The following is a 12,573-nucleotide window of genomic DNA, read 5'->3' as shown; positions in this document are numbered from 1 at the left end:
AGCCACTTGGTCCCTTTTATTGGGATTCAGGCATCTGGGAAGTGAGATTGTGTCTTTGCTCTTTCCATTTAGTGTCCCAGGATATCTGAGGGGCATTTTCCTATTGATTCCTTGGATCAGGCCAGAGGGTCATCAAAAGGTCATATGATAGAGGGAAAGTGGGTCCTTTTTTCAAGCTTCATCTTTGGTAAATGATTCCATGGTGATAACTGAGCATTAGTCATGTTTGCCCTGCTGTCATTGATTGTCAGTGTGTAGCCAAAATACTTTGGAAAGGTTGATGGTACACCTTGTCCATATTATTTGTGTTTCAAATGTATTTTTTTTAGTGGGAAAGCAGGTTGTTGTAATGAAATGACTTGGGGGTTGAAAGTTAGAATGCATGTGATATTGTGCTTATTCAGTCACTAACTGCAGGACCCTGACCAGGTGTGGGACTTAGTTGTCTTATCTACAGAATAAAATGGGAATGGTAAAATAATCAGATAATGTTGTACCTTGTTTAGTAGGAGAACTCTTTTACCTAGAACCCCAATAAAATGATCAAAAATAAGATTTGCTCTGCTTGAAATGGGATGGAAGCCTAGCTCCTAAGGTTTTGTTTTCTCTTGATGGTGAGTTTCCTCTTTTGTGGTTAATACAGTTACACATTCTTCAGAATCTGTATTAAGGAAATCACTGACTCTGTTACCTGCAAAATCCCCATTCAGCAGCAGAGAATCTATCAGTAGATAGTATTGTTCAAAATAGCAAGGTTTTATTTTTTTTTTTCATGGCATGGATTTTGCTACTATTAGTAAACAGTTGGCATTAGAGTAACTCAAAACAAATGAATTGTATTTTACAAAAAATTTATAAAGAACCTAAATGCTACTAATAATCCAGAATTTTTTGTAAGTCAGAAGTTATACCATAAAGAATTGAGAGTTTTTTTAACCCAAATTAAGATAAAAATGCCTATAGTTTTTATAATAAAATCCTTCGGGAGGAGCCATTCTTATCATATTCTTATTATGAGTGGACTTCTTTTATATATTCAACATCCTTTGTGACATCTAGTATATATCTATCACTGAACCAGATACTGTGGAGTCTGTCAAATACATATACATTTTTTTAAATATATGGAGATAATTGTCTTAAAATATTCTAGTGAGATTAGTTGGGAAAGACTCAACAGACGTCAAGGTGAAATTTTCAGAACTCTGATGATTCTCCTTTACTTTTTGTGATGAAATGGGCTCTGTCTGTTGACAGTCAGTTACCCTGGAACATACTTTGAAAAACCTAGAGCATCTAATAATATCATGGGTAAAATAAGAACGTGAAGGAATCCATGCTTCCCTATAGGGAAATTGGTATAAATAAACAAAAAGCTGTTAGGATTAGGATAAAAGGTGAGCAAGCAGAAAGCATGATCAAACAAAGGACTTTATAAGTGCTGAGAAATTACCCCAGAAATTACTTGAAGTAACTTTTGTAGTCTCAAAAGTTGAAGTTTAACCTTTCTGCCTATTAGTAATTTAACTGGCATTCTATACATAATCAAAGTAATACTAATACACTTTGATTATGTATAGAATGCCAGTTAAATTCCTAAGAATGGTAGAATGGCATTTTTACCCAAAACATACATTTCTATTTTCTTTTAAAGAAAAATGGAGACAAGTAAATTCTAGAGAAGAGATATAATACTTTTAAACTCTTTCTTATATTTTTACTCTTATGTTCCTAGGATTTTGGCAGGCACCTAAAAGTAGATAATTCAGATTGCATTCAAAATGTACATTGTGTCCAGTGACATATAAAAAATATATGTGTCTCTGTTTCTATCTTTATACATTTGTAATAATAAGTTTTTTGTACTTTACATACCTTATGAAGATGCCATTAATTCTTTGAATTACAGAAAAGACTGATTTAAGTAGAGCTGATTAGTATATACATTGTTTTTAAGTGATGTTATTACTGAAATAACTTCTTAGATCTAAAGTTATTCAGAGGCTTAAAGTAGCAATAAAAAGATACAGAGTTTACCCTTGAACAACCCTGGATTAGGCCCACAGATCTCTCACTCAGTTGAAAATCCACATAAAACTTTTGACTTCTCCAAAACTTAACCAATAATAGTCCACTGTTGACCAGAGCCTTCCTGATAAATAGTCAGTGAACACATTTTGTAAGTTATATGTATTATATATTGTATTCTTACACTAAAGTAAGCCAGAAAAAAGAAAATGTTATTAAGAAGATCATAAGAAAGAGAAAATATATTTACTATTCATTAAGTGGAAGTGGTTCATCATTAAGATCTTCATCTGCCTCATCTTCATATAGAATAGGCCGAGGAGGAGGAAGAGGGGGCTTGGTCTTACTGTTTCAGGGGTGACAGAGGACAAAAAAAATTTGCATACAAGTAGACCCATGCAGTTCAAACCCATGTTGTTCGAGGGTTAACGGTATGTTTTTTTGCAGTTGGAAGTTTTAAAATTGTAATTATGCAATGTTCAGGAAGCAGATATACTCACGTTTACTTGTTCAGTTGCAAAACATTACTATGAAAAAATAAGATAACTTATTACTGTTTCTGAGTCTTTGCTGTCTCATACCTTTCAAAGAGACCAGGTTGATTATCCATAATCCAGTGTCTAAAATGCAGAGAAACAGGAAAATTTACTTTCATCATTTTACATTTCTTTCATGCACTTGAAAATGCAGATTTTTTTTTCACTATATAGTCTATTGTCTTCTTGCTTTTTGATTTAAAGAATGTAAAAGAGGGGCTGGGCAAGGTGACTCACACCTGTAATCCCAGCACTTTGGGAGGCCGAGATGAGTGGATTGCCTGAGGTCAGGAGTTCCAGACCAGTTTGGGCAGCATGGTGAAACCCTGTCTCTTCTAAAGATACAATAGAATTACCCAGGTGTGGTGGTGACATGCATCTGTAATCTCAGCTACTTGGGAGGCTGAGGCAGGGGAATTGCTTGAACCAGGGAGGTGGAGATTGCAGTGAGCCAAGATCACACCACTGCATTCCAGCCTGGGTGACAGAGCAAGACTCCATCTCAAAAAAAAAAAAAAAATGTAGAATATGACATGCCACATGGTGTTACCTCATACCTTTTCAGGTAAATAGGTTGTGAAAAAAAATCTGTTTATTCATCCAGGAAATTACCAGAAATAGTAGTTTCCAAGCAGGAGACAGTAGAACCTACTAGCGAGAACATAAGAGAAGTAGTGGAGAAACCTGTGTACTCATTCTGGCTCTGTGGCCAATCGCTCATGTAATCTTGGGCAACAACGCTCAACAACTCTTGGCCTGGAACCGAATCAGTACACAATAAACACTTGGTGAACAAATGGATTAACTCAACCAATATTTGTTGTGTATTTACTCTGTTCCAGGAACTGTTTTAGGTTCTAGGGTTAGAGCAGTGAACCAAAGATTCACATTCCCTGCCTTCGTAAAGCTGAGATTCTAGTTGAAGAAGATAGACAGCCAAATAAGCAAATCAATTATGTGGCAGATCTGATCATCATTGTTGCAGAGAAAAATAAAACCAGGCAAGGGAGGTAGGAAATACCAAGCAGGGAGTGGCTGCTATTTCATATAGGGGAGTCTGGGAGAGTTGATTTTTAAGTAGATGGCCACACACACAGAGTTGCCTCATTTGTCATGCCAAACAGTGCTGTGTGCCCTGGTATACAGACAACTGTAAGACTCAGGTGATTTGAGGACACTGGGCACTCAGCACTGTTTGGCATGACAAATGAGACAACTCTCCCAGTGTGGTCAATAAGAACAAGAATTTTAAATCATACATGTTCAGGTTATTGTGAGATTGTTCATGGAATTTGGATGCACATATGTTCTTATGCAAGTATGATTCTAAAATTTCATAGATTATCTCAAAAGGGAAGGCTTCCATTTGAATGAATGGAAAGAAGGGAAAATTTGTTACTTACATATTAGGGGCTTTACAGGATTTTTAGGAGGTATTTTTGTTTCAGAAAACCAGATTGAAAATCATGCTGCAACTTGTTAGATAGAGGAGGCTGCTGCTCAGAGAAAGAAAAAGGCTTTTTTGCCCCTTCAATATGATGCTGGCTGTGGATTTGTCATAAATAGCTTTTATTATTTTGTGATATGTTCCGTCAATACCTAGTTTATTGAGAGTGTTTAGCATGAAGGGCTGTTGAATTTTGTTGAAGGCCTTTTCTGCATCTATTGAGATAATCATGTGGTTTTTGTCTTCGGTTCTGTTTATGTGATGGATTACGTTTATAGACTTGCGTATGTTGAACCAGCCTGCATCCCCGGGATGAAGCCTACTTGATCGTGATAAGTAAGCTTTTTGATGTGCTGTTGCAGTCAGTTTGTCAGTATTTTATAGAAGTTTTTTGTGTTGATGTTCATCATGGATATTGGCCTGAAGTTTTCTTCTTTAGTTGAGTCTTTGCCAGGATGATTGGGATGATGTTGGTCTCATAAAATTAGTTGGGAAGGATTCCCTCTTTTTGTATTGTTTGGAATTGTGTTTTGGTAGCTTAGAGAAGTTTGTTATTACCCACCTTCTGAACTCTGTTTCTGTCAATTAGTTGAACTCTTTCTGTCATGTTTTGTTCCTGTGTTGGTGAGGTGTTGTGATCCCCTGAAGGAGAACAGGCATCTGGTCTTTAATGATTTCATTCTTTTTGCACTTTTTCCCTATCTTTGTGGATTTATCTAGCTCTGATCTCAGGGAGCTGCTTGATGAGGTTGCTTGTCTGCCTGTTGAGGTGCTACTGGGTTTCCAAGGACTCTTTCAGGTTGCTACATAGGCTTCCTGTGTCTTTTTGTATACACTGGGTCATTAGGCCCGCCTCTTTAATGGTGGGTGCCCCTCTTTCCGCTGACCTGGAGTCACTGTTGGGTTGTCCAGGACACCGTCCCATTGCTAGGTAGGCTTCCTGTGTTTTTTGTTAAAACATGAAGACTAGGCCCGCCACTCTCCTCCATGGAGATGGGTCATTCAGAGTTCGGCTCAGACTGAGACACTGGCTGTGAAACTCTCTAGAGTTAGTGCTTCAGCCCACTGGGGTTTGTTGGGGAGGTGAGGGACCTGTCTGTCTCCCTGCTTTCAGCTCCCTCAATCTCCAGTCATGGGGGAAGGACCCACCCAGCTTCCCCTTCTGTCTTCCCGCTTTCAGCTCCCTCCCTCTCTGGGCAGTGGGGAGGGGGCAATAGCTAGGTTTGCAGGCTCTCCTGGCCGGCTTCTGGGCTTATGCGTTTGCTTATATCTGTGTAACAAGCTGTGGCACTGGCCTGGATTATTATTCAACTCTATACTTTTAATTCTCCGCACTTGACCAGCAAAGATCCCCTGTTCCGTGGATTGCTGAGGCTTGGGGGAAAGCCCTGTATCTGGACCAGGGTGCTTGAGGGGAGCCCCTGACTCACCAGTCAGATGCACTTTCTGGGTGAAGCAGCACCTCTCCCTGCCTCGGTTTGCCCTACCTGAGCTTTGCTTACCATCCAACCAGACCTGTTGAAATGAAGCTGTACCTCAGTTGGAGCTAGGAGATCTCTCACTTTCTGTGTCTCTCTTGCTGGGTGTTGAGCACCGGAGTTGTCTCTATTCAGCCATCTTGTGTTCCCACACCGCCCCCCGCCTGGTATCCTGCCTATGGCCTTTTAATGGATTTCTAAAACTCCTTGGAATTTGTTCTCCTCCACTGCCTCTAGTGCATGTATGGTGATCTTTCTAAATGCACATCTCTAGATTAAAAGCCCATAGTGTCTCCCCATCAGTACCCAGGTCAAATCTGCATGTCTTACCTCAGTATATAAGATCCTTTCTGACCTTGCTTATGTTGAACACACACACACACACACACACACACAATTTTCAGAGGTCATCTTCTTTTGTATCTCTGGTTTACGTGCATGCTGTCCTCTCTCCACAGAAATATTTCTCTGTACTTGTCCTCTCCACTGGCCAACTTACTCACTCTAGACTTCATTTGAAATGTCACTTACACTAAGAAACCTTTCTTAAGTGCCGCAGATTTCAGGCAACTCTGCACTTTTCCTATCAGAGTTCTTACCAAACTCCATGTTGTGTGATTAATTATTTTTAGTCTGTTGAAAGGAAAAACTGAATAGTGTTGCCTTAACCTCAGCTTTATAACTTGGCTTTCTCCATCATCTTTTAATATATACTTACACAATGAGTTTCCAAACATGAGTTTCCTTAGCCTGACTAAAATGTCAGGTTAAGCAATTGGAATAATTAAAAATTTCCTGGCCTGAAAGTATACCAGGATAAAGATGCTTAATTATTATTGATTAAATTTGTTTCAACCTTCCTGAAAAAACAATTTTTCTAGTACCACCTGCTATTTGATGAAATAAAACTCACTTTCAATTACCCGTCAGTGTTTTTTTTCCTCTGGTTTCTTTTGATTTTGCCAAAAGTTTAAACTTTCAATAATGAATTTAGTGAAGCATTTTAATTTGCTTATTATATTGAAAGTAGTATAGTTTTAAAATCCCCTTTGAGATTGTTTGCACAATAGATCTTTAGTAAATACTACAACATGCTTCTATATTGGTCATTTAGTAAAATAACCTATTGATACTTTTGCCAACCCAAAATAATCCAAACATGCAATATAATGAATACCATTGTGATTGATAAACAGCATAAACTCTCTAGCTTACATAGCCACAGAGCTGATGATCCATGAAATGTATCCGCATACCATACTTGACCAATATTCCATTTTAAAAATCAATTCATTTATTAAACTAATATATGTACTTCATTTGCTGCAACAATGGACATATGGAATAATAACAACTCCCTGTCCCTCCCCTTTAGCTCTTGTAAATTCCACACTCCTAAAACAATAATTTTCTTTTTCTTCTCCCCTGCTCCACTGCCAGCTTTTTCAGGCATTTTTCATCACATTTATAAATAACATGTTTATACTACTACTTGTTTTTCAATTAGATCTTACTTGTATGCTTCCTATTTTTTTACTTTCAAAATTTTGAAACATAACACAAATAGGGACATAAGACATAAATACCTAAAATAATTATAAAATTGTATTATTTAGAAAACATGTATAACTGTATTGCACATTAACTTTACACATATAACTGTATTACACATTACACATGTAACATTACACATATTATACATATATATTATACATATAACATGCATATAACTCTATTACACATTACACACATAACTTGTACATTACACATATAACGTTACACATATACATGTATTGTTATACGTTACACATATAGCATTAAGCATATTGTAACTGTATTACATATTAACATGTATATTTACATGAAGAATAAACTTATAAATTAATGACATGATCACCATTATAATCACTGCTCCAAGGCCAAAAGATCCCCATATATCTCTTCCAAATCACAATTGTCCTCTATCTCCCAAGAATAGGAATTGTCCTTATTTGTATAATAAGTTTCTTTGCTTTCGTTTGCTTATTTTTTAAATCAACTATGTATGCATCTCTGTGAAATACAGCTTGGTTTTGCCAGGTTTTGAATTTTGTATTAAGGGGCTCACACAGTAGTGCTGTAGTTCTCAACGGGAGCAACTCTCCCCTAGGAGACATTTGACAATGTCTGTAAACATTGTGGTTGTCACACCTGGGGTGGGGGAACAATACTGGTATCTAGTGGTAGCAGCTAGGGGTGTTACTAGCATCCTACCAAATACAGAATAACTTCCATAACAAACAGTTTTCTGGGCCAAAATGTCAATAGTGCTGAGGTCAAGAAACCTGTTGAAGAGGATTCCACTGTATGGATATACCACAAAATTTAGTTATGTAAACTATCACTGATGGAGCTTGAATCGTTTTCATTTTTGGATGAAACAATGCTTCTGTGAATATTTTGGTATCTATATCTGGGTCACACAGTGGTTTCTCTACAAGTGGAATTTTTTAACCATAGGATTAGCATCTTCAACTTTCCTAGAGCTCCTCAATTGTTTCCCAAAGTGAATGTTAGATTTTTACTATTGAAAATTAAGATGTGGCTTTCTTAAGCCATAATCATCAAGCACACTTTCTTTCTACGTTTTCTTTCAATTTATTTATGTCACAGTTTCGTTTAAAACAATTTTCAGTGTTTATTTAGACAAGGTGAATTTGCTCATATCCAAGCTATTAGCTATGATTATATATATATTTTTCTCTATAAGCAAGAATTTTGGGAGAGATTAACAGTTGTCTAATTTCTTATTGTTTGCTTGCTTTTCTATGTAACTGTCATTCATTTATCCTCAGATGCTTTTGTAGGACTGCAAACTTCTATATCTTGTATGTTTCCTTGGAGATACCCTTCCTCTGCTCTTCTGCTTTTAACAAGACTGATTGCTTCATAGACAGGATAGGTTTTTCCCTTCTATCATCTTGAGAATAGCTTTTGAGTATTTCCTGTGTTGGATTCATCTGTTTCCTGGAATCCTTCATTTTCTTCCTTAGTTTTGTGGAAACAGACTTTGGCAGAGTAACTTCATATTCTACTTTTCTCCACTTTGACTGTTGAAACTCTGTTACTGTGGTTTAGCATATTTTCAGTTTCCAAGAACACTTTCTTGATTTTGAATGTTCTTTTGTTCACATATCACACTGGCTTTGCTTCTTGTTTCTTTTTTTTTTTTTTCTTTTTCTTTTTTTTTTTTTTTAATTGCATTTTAGGTTCTGGGGTACATGTGGTGAACATGCAAGATTGTTGCATAGGTACACACATGGCAGTGTGCTTTGCTGCCTTCCGTCCCCTCACCTGTATCTGTCATTTCTCCCCATGCTTGCTTCTTGTTTCTTATTGCTCTGTTTCCTAAAAGGTCTACTGGCTTTTGCCTACTCATTCATATTTTAAAATGTGGCACAAAGGGGCCACTGGGAAATTCTATGTATGTGGGCAGAAAGCAGCAAGAACATAACCCATTTCAGTGAGAACCCTTCTCACTCCAATGTTGATATTTATGGGTATTTTCTTTCCTGGGGTGAGTTATTTTTTCCAGAACAGAATCTCCATTCTCCTGCCTAGGACATATAAGGCTGTTAATCACTGCTAAAAGGGATGTGGGCTTAATCTTTTTAATTCCAGACAGGGGCCATATTTCCACCTTCAGCTGTTCTTGCTATAATGAAGTCCACAGTCCAGAGGAAATCTAGCACAACCTCTCCAGAAAATAAAGACACCTGTCTTTCAACAGATACCAATTATACAAGGCAGTTATGGATGCCAGTTATGATTAGACTTAGAATCAATTCTTTCATTTTTGGCCTCACTTCAGTCCCTTGTCTTCAAAGGAAGCTGCTGCCTCCCTTCCTGAGGCTGGCCTGGCCTGAACCATGCCACCTTCTTAACTTCTCAGATAGACATTTAGTAGAGAAAGCAAAAATCGGAATAAGTTGTCCATCGATCTGGTTTTCATCTTACACAATTTTGTTAACATTTCTAGTTGGCTTGTGTCATCTCTTTCATCTCTGTCTTGTGGGTTTATGTATTGAATTTTTTTGTTATTTTAGTGGAATTTTAGAAGAGGAAACACACACACACACACACAGACAGACAGACAGACAGACAGATACATTTTGAGATGGAGTCTCTCTCTGTCGCCCAGGCTGGAGTGCAGTGGCGTGATCTTAGCTCACTGCAGCCTCCGCATCCTGGGTTCAAACGAGTAGCTGGGATTATAGATGTGTGCCACCACGCATGCTAATTTGTTTTGTATCCTTAGTCGAGACTGGGTTCACTGTGTTAGCTAGGATGGTCTCGATCTCCTGACCTCGTGATCCACCCACCTTGGCCTCTCAAAATGTTGGGATTACAGGTGTGAGCCACCGCACCTGGCCCACATATACATTTAATCGACTATCTCTAACCATTAATCCTTCTCTACTACTAAGGTTACATAATATTGGAGATATATATATATATATATATATATATATATATATATATAACATACATATATATGTAAAATAATATATATATGTAAATATATATGTAAAATATATATGTGAGTATCAGCCTGCTCCTTTGTTTTGGCATTCTTTTCTTCTTGACTTTCATGATACCAGTTTTCTTTGCTCCTTGCAGTCTTTTTTTTTTTTTTTTTTTGAGACGGAGTTTCACTCTTCTTACCCAGGCTGGAGTGCAATGGCACGATCTCGGCTCACCGCAACCTCCGCCTCCTGGGTTCAGGCAATTCTCCTGCCTCAGCCTCCCTAGTAGCTGGGATTACAGGCACGTGCCACCATGCCCAGCTAGTTTTTTGTATTTTTAGTAGAGACGGGGTTTCACCATGTTGACCAGGATGGTCTCGATCTCTTGACCTCGTGATCCACCCGCCTCAGCCTCCCAAAGTGCTGGGATTACAGGCTTGAGCCACCGCACCCGGCTGCTCCTTGCAGTCTTTTCTGAATTTCTCTTCTCTGCCCAGTCTTCTTGCACTGGGGACCTCAAATATTTTAATCTCCATCTCTTCTTTTTTTTTCCTACTCTTTGACTTCTCCTCTAGTATTGCTATTCACCCCCTTCTTTAATTGTGAATGCTCCACGTATCTTAAGTAATTATTTTCCAAATGGAATTCATTATATCTCCAGAGCTGTTTTCTCTTCCAACTGAATTGCTGCCTCTCTTTTTCTTTAATATTGCTGATTTAAATCAGGGGTCAGCAGTATTTTTCTGGAAAGGCCAGATAGTAAATATTTTAGGCCATTTGTATGTTTCTGTCAACTATTCAACTATGCTGTTATAGTGGAAGGCAAGTTTAATCAATACATAAGCAAATGGGTCTGACTGCATTCCAGTAGGATTTTATTTACAAAAACAGACCAGTAGGCTGGAGTTGGCCCTCTGGCCATAGTTTGCTGACCTCTGGTCTAGGTTAATGGCCATTCCAACCAGAAGCCTCTAAACTGAGCTTCCTCTTTCACATCTGGCCAGTTCACCCTGCTGACTCCATCCTTCCAGATCCGCCATTTCTACAGCTTGGCACGCACTTTCCTCTCTCAGAGCTGCATCTTTTCACCTGTTAATTGTAGCTGTTAATCCAGTCTGCCTGCTTTCTGTCTTGTAGTCCTCTAGTCCATGCTGCATGCTGTTTTCAAAGCAGTCTTAGGCAAGCAGAACTTAATCCTGTGACTGTTTGTTGAAAATACTCAATGTTTTGCAAATATCTACATGGCAGCGCTTCTCTCATTTTAGTACATAGGGGCTACTTGAAGTATTCATTAAGTATTTCTGGCCCCCATCCTGAAGGTTCTGATTATATAGTTCAGATTTGGGAGCTAGGAATTTGCATTTTTAATAAACATCCAAGTGACTCTGTGGCATATGATCTTCAGATACTTGAGAAACACTAGTCCATGTTAAAGAGCAAACACCTATATAATTATAGTTTACCCACCAATGTGTGAGTATACAAAAATGCAAAAGGCATAGCTCCTGGCCTCTGGAAGCTCATGTAAGATAGACACATAAACAAATAAAGGCAGTTAATATATTTTAGGTACTCAACTATAGATATGTACATGGTAAGAATCTCGGAGTTTTGAACTCATCCGAGAAGATGAGTTCTTCCTGACCTTCCTGCATCTCCAGCCCCTCCTCTTACAACCCCTCTCCAGCATGTTATGGGTCAACCCTTCACCTGAACTGGCCCTGCTCTTTTACCCCTTTCACATTTCTCACATGATAGAAATTTTTCCAGTAATGCCATTAAACACCCTTGTTAGATTAGCAAACTTCTTTTAAGACTCAACTCAAGTACCATTTTCTCAAATGAGTTCTTTTAAAGTCTAGGACTCTGACCATGTACATATCTATATTTGGGTACCAAAAATATATTAACTGCCTTTCTTTGTTTATGTGTCTGTCTTCTCTATTAGATTGTGAGTTTCCAGAGAGCAGGAGCTATGGCTTTTGCATTTTTGTATACTTACACATTGGTGGGTAAACTAAAATTATGTAGTACATGTACTAACATGTATTGATTAGATGTAAGAAGTAGTAGATATATTAGTATTTGTGTTTTATAGATAATTAAACTGAGGCTCTGAGATATTAACTGATTTGTTTGAGGTCAACTAAATTGCAGATATAATCAAGGATATCACAATTTTTGGAGTTTGGGTGTTTTTCTGATCCTACATACTTCCTTTCTAACATGACAAGGTTATTACCTCTGTTCAAGTGAGTCTTGAATCCTGGAAGTGTTCAACAGGACTTCCCAATTTGATTATACTTATTCAGTCTTTTGAGTTTTAGATGTGTGTCATTTCCAAGGCTGACTAATAATGTTTGAAAGGCAGTCAGTCACATCAGAGTCACTGCTTTCTGGAAGAGCTTGACCTCTACAGTTTTTGGATTTCTGGACCTCTGCGTCTTAAGGCTGCACATCTCTTGGTTTTCTTCAAAGTATCTAAATTATATTTATTCTCCCTACTTTTACTATAATGTATTATTACATAATTATTACTATTATTATTACTTAAAAACTAACTGTTCAAGAAAACGAAG

Source organism: Saimiri boliviensis, chromosome 16, assembly GCF_048565385.1.
Source record: "Saimiri boliviensis isolate mSaiBol1 chromosome 16, mSaiBol1.pri, whole genome shotgun sequence".
Lineage (NCBI taxonomy): Eukaryota > Metazoa > Chordata > Mammalia > Primates > Cebidae > Saimiri > Saimiri boliviensis.
This window is presented reverse-complemented; position numbering follows the sequence as displayed.